This window comes from Xenopus tropicalis, chromosome 7, assembly GCF_000004195.4.
Source record: "Xenopus tropicalis strain Nigerian chromosome 7, UCB_Xtro_10.0, whole genome shotgun sequence".
Classification (NCBI taxonomy): Eukaryota; Metazoa; Chordata; class Amphibia; order Anura; family Pipidae; genus Xenopus; species Xenopus tropicalis.
The window spans coordinates 76,865,198-76,870,197 of NC_030683.2; the positions used below are offsets into that span (position 1 = coordinate 76,865,198).

At 70.0% G+C, this 5,000-nt stretch overlaps 1 pseudogene; it reads left to right on the forward strand.

Annotated features, from left to right (window-relative positions):
* The first annotated feature begins 3,544 nt into the window (after positions 1-3,544).
* The window catches only part of LOC116412363, a 4,062-nt pseudogene continuing 2,606 nt past the window's right edge, over positions 3,545-5,000 (forward strand).

Below are 5,000 nucleotides of genomic sequence, written 5' to 3' on the forward strand. Positions count from 1 at the left end.
AGGCAGCTCAGAGCTGGCCGAAGCAGAGCATTGCGATTTTTGCACTAAGTGTCAACCTCTCCTGTCTCCTCTGCCGGGACATGCCTGGGAAGCGTAGCATTAGAGCGCCGTGCGGGGGGCCCAAGAGGCCGGCGATCCACTCCTCCCTGCCCAGCTCGTGGAACTGCCGTCGGTAGGGGCGAGGCAATCCGTTCTCATCGGGACTTCCAGAGAGGGCCCCCGGACCAGGGGCCCCTGCGGAGTACCCCCCCGTGCCAAGCAAGAAGGCACCTGGCAGGCGGCGGCGATACTTTGCGCTCCGGCCGGGCAGGGGACACAGGCGCCGCAGCCCCTGCCTTCCCGGGGCTTCCTGGAACTCTGGCTGGGCAGGGGACACCCAGCGCCGCAGCCCCTGCCTTCCCCGGCTCCTGGAACTCTGGCTGGGCAGGGGACACCCAGCGCCGCAGCCACTGGCTTCCCCGGGCCCCTGGAACTCTGGCTGGCATGAGAGGGCCAGCGCTTCAGCCCGTCCTTCCCCGGGCACCTGGAACTCTGGCTGGGCAGGGGACACCCAGCGCTGAAGCCCCTGCCTTCCCCGGGCTCCTGGAACTCTGGCTGGGCAGGGACACCCAGCCCTGCAGCCCCTGCCTTCCCCGGGCTCCTGGGAACTCTGGCTGGGCAGGGGACACCCAGCCCTGCAGCCCCTGCTTCCCCGGGCTCCTGGAACTCTGGCTGGGCAGGGGACACCCAGCGCTGCAGCCCTGCCTTCCCCGGGCTCCTGGAACTCTGGCTGGGCAGGGGACACCCAGTGCTGCAGCCCGTCCTACCCCCCAGGCTCCTGGAACTCTGGCTGGGCGTGAGGCCAGCTCAGAGCTGGCCGAAGCAGAGCATTGCGATTTTTGCACTAAGTGTCAACCTCTCCTGTCTCCTCTGCCGGGACATGCCTGGGAAGCGTAGCATTAGAGCGCCGTGCGGGGGGCCCAAGAGGCCGGCGATCCACTCCTCCCTGCCCAGCTCGTGGAACTGCCGTCGGTAGGGGCGAGGCAAATCCGTTCTCATCGGGACTTCCAGAGAGGGCCCCCGGCCTAGGGGCCCCTGCGGAGTACCCCCCGTGCCAAGCAAGTAGACACCTGGCAGGTGGCGGCGATACTTGCGCGTTTCTTTCTGGAACTCTGGCTGGGCAGGGGACACCCAGCCCTGCAGCCCCTGCCTTCCCGGGCTCCTGGAACTCTGGCTGGGCAGGGGACACCCAGCGCTGCAGCCCCTGCCTTCCCGGGCTCCTGGAACTCTGGCTGGGCAGGGGACACCCAGCCCTGCAGCCCCTGCCTTCCCCGGGCTCCTGGAACTCTGGCTGGGCAGGGGACACCCAGCCCTGCAGCCCCTGCCTTCCCCGGGCTCCTGGAACTCTGGCTGGGCAGGGGACACCCAGCCCTGCAGCCCCTGCCTTCCCCGGGCTCCTGGAACTCTGGCTGGGCAGGGGACACCCAGCGCTGCAGCCCCTGCCTTCCCCGGGCTCCTGGAACTCTGGCTGGGCATGAGAGGGCCAGCCCTGCAGCCCGTCCTTCCCGGGCCCCTGGAACTCTGGCTGGGCATGAGAGGGCCAGCCCTGCAGCCCGTCCTTCCCCGGGCCCCTGGAACTCTGGCTGGGCAGGGGACACCCAGCCCTGCAGCCCCTGCCTTCCCCGGGCCCCTGGAACTCTGGCTGGGCATGAGAGGGCCAGCCCTGCAGCCCGTCCTTCCCCGGGCCCCTGGAACTCTGGCTGGGCATGAGAGGGCCAGCCCTGCAGCCCGTCCTTCCCCGGGCCCCTGGAACTCTGGCTGGGCAGGGGACACCCAGCCCTGCAGCCCCTGCCTTCCCCGGGCCCCTGGAACTCTGGCTGGGCAGGGGACACCCAGCGCTGCAGCCCCTGCCTTCCCCGGGCTCCTGGAACTCTGGCTGGGCAGGGGACACCCAGCCCTGCAGCCCCTGCCTTCCCCGGGCTCCTGGAACTCTGGCTGGGCAGGGGACACCCAGCCCCTGCAGCCCCTGCCTTCCCCGGGCTCCTGGAACTCTGGCTGGGCAGGGGACACCCAGCCCTGCAGCCCCTGCCTTCCCCGGGCTCCTGGAACTCTGGCTGGGCAGGGGACACCCAGCCCTGCAGCCCCTGCCTTCCCCGGGCTCCTGGAACTCTGGCTGGGCAGGGGACACCCAGCGCTGCAGCCCCTGCCTTCCCCGGGCCCCTGGAACTCTGGCTGGGCATGAGAGGGCCAGCCCTGCAGCCCGTCCTTCCCCGGGCCCCTGGAACTCTGGCTGGGCATGAGAGGGCCAGCCCTGCAGCCCGTCCTTCCCCGGGCCCCTGGAACTCTGGCTGGGCAGGGGACACCCAGCCCTGCAGCCCCTGCCTTCCCCGGGCCCCTGGAACTCTGGCTGGGCATGAGAGGGCCAGCCCTGCAGCCCGTCCTTCCCCGGGCCCTGGAACTCTGGCTGGGCATGAGAGGGCCAGCCCTGCAGCCCGTCCTTCCCCGGGCCCCTGGAACTCTGGCTGGGCAGGGGACACCCAGCCCTGCAGCCCCTGCCTTCCCCGGGCCCCTGGAACTCTGGCTGGGCAGGGGACACCCAGCGCTGCAGCCCCTGCCTTCCCCGGGCTCCTGGAACTCTGGCTGGGCAGGGGACACCCAGCCCTGCAGCCCCTGCCTTCCCCGGGCCCCTGGAACTCTGGCTGGGCAGGGGACACCCAGCCCTGCAGCCCCTGCCTTCCCCGGGCCCCTGGAACTCTGGCTGGGCAGGGGACACCCAGCGCTGCAGCCCCTGTCTTCCCCGGGCTCCTGGAACTCTGGCTGGGCAGGGGACACCCAGCGCTGCAGCCCCTGTCTTCCCGGGGCTCCTGGAACTCTGGCTGGGCAGGGGACACCCAGCGCTGCAGCCCCTGCCTTCCCCGGGCTCCTGGAACTCTGGCTGGGCATGAGAGGGCCAGCCCTGCAGCCCGTCCTTCCCCGGGCCCCTGGAACTCTGGCTGGGCATGAGAGGGCCAGCCCTGCAGCCCGTCCTTCCCCGGGCCCCTGGAACTCTGGCTGGGCAGGGGACACCCAGCCCTGCAGCCCCTGCCTTCCCCGGGCCCCTGGAACTCTGGCTGGGCATGAGAGGGCCAGCCCTGCAGCCCGTCCTTCCCCGGGCCCCTGGAACTCTGGCTGGGCATGAGAGGGCCAGCCCTGCAGCCTGTCCTTCCCCGGGCCCCTGGAACTCTGGCTGGGCAGGGGACACCCAGCCCTGCAGCCCCTGCCTTCCCCGGGCCCCTGGAACTCTGGCTGGGCAGGGGACACCCAGCCCTGCAGCCCCTGCCTTCCCCGGGCTCCTGGAACTCTGGCTGGGCAGGGGACACCCAGCCCTGCAGCCCCTGCCTTCCCCGGGCTCCTGGAACTCTGGCTGGGCAGGGGACACCCAGCCCTGCCGCCCTACCTTCCCCAGGCTCCTGGAACTCTGGGCCGGGCGCCCGGAGTGACTTTGCCCCCTTCGGGACTTCCAGAGACGGCCGTCCTAAGTGGCCGCTCTCTACTATTCTGCCGGAACATGCCTGAAATAGGTAGCATGAGAGCGCCGTGCGGGGGGCCCTTCACCCAGGGCTGGCAGCTTCTCTCCCCAGGCTCCTGGAACTCTGGCCTGGGCGGCGCAGGCAGATTCGTCCTCATCGGGACTTCCAGGGAGGGCTTTCCGGCCAGGAGAAGCCCCCTGCCCGGGTTCCCCGGGCCCCCTTGGGACCGGGCAAGGGGCCCGGTCCCCGCTCCCTCGGTCTGGCCGCCCCCGCAGCGCCCCCCGCTGGCCAGGGAGGGAATTACCCCTCGATTCATTTATTTATTTATTTATTTCCTCGGTTACGTGCCCGCCGTTTCCCCGCCGTGCCCCCTTTCGCGGCGCCGTCGCCTGGGCGTCCGGTTTTTAGCCCGTGGAGGCAAACGGCGCCCCTCCGGAGCGCCCCCCCGGTGGAGGAAAAAAATTTTTTTTCCCACATCGGACGCCCGGGATTGACGGGAGCCGCCGACCTCCCGGGCCCCCGGGCGGCCACCCCGCACGGCCCCGGGCCTGGGAGGGAGCCCCCGCCCGCCGCGCGGCGCCCCCCGGTGGCCAGAGAGGGGAATTACAGCTCGATTCATTTATTTATTTATTTATTTCCTCGGTTACGTGCCCGCCGTTTCCCCGCCGTGCCCCCTTTCGCGGCGCCGTCGCCTGGGCGTCCGGTTTTTAGCCCGTGGAGGCAAACGGCGCCCCTCCGGAGCGCCCCCCGGTGGAGGAAAAAAATTTTTTTTCCCACATCGGACGCCCGGGATTGACGGGAGCCGCCGACCTCCCGGGCCCCCGGGCGGCCACCCCGCACGGCCCCGGGCCTGGGAGGGAGCCCCCGCCCGCCGCGCGGCGCCCCCCGGTGGCCAGAGAGGGGAATTACAACTCGATTCATTTACTTCCTCGGTTACGTGCCCGCCGTTTCCCCGCCGTGCCCCCTTTCGCGGCGCCGTCGCCTGGGCGTCCGGTTCTTAGCCGGCGGAGGCCAACGGCGCCCCTCCGGAGCGCCCCCCGGTGGAGGAAAAATTTTTTTCGGCACATTGGACGCCTGGGATTGACGGGAGCCGCCGGCCTCCCGGGCCCGCGGGCGGCCACTCTGCTGGGCCCTGGGCCTGGGAGGGCGCCCCCGCCCGGCTCGCGGCGCCCCCCGGTGGAGAGAGAGGGAACTACCTTCGAGTTTTCGGGCATTTCTCCGGCCGGTTGTTTGCCCCCCTCCGTCCGTTCTTTGCACCCTGGAGGTGTGGGGGAGGCCGGCCGCGCCCCTCCGGAGCGCCCCCCGGTGGTAGAATTTTATATTACTTTTTTTTTTTTTTAACTTTCCCCTTGTCTTTTTCTCTTTTGCCCCCTGTTTTTCGACACCCGGGACTTACCGGCTTCCCTTTGGCCTCCCACGTCCTTGGGCACCTGTCCGGCTGGGTAAAATGCCTTAACCTTCATGCCCCTGCCCCTCCAGAGCCTACCTGCAGCGCAGTGCGGTAGTTGCATG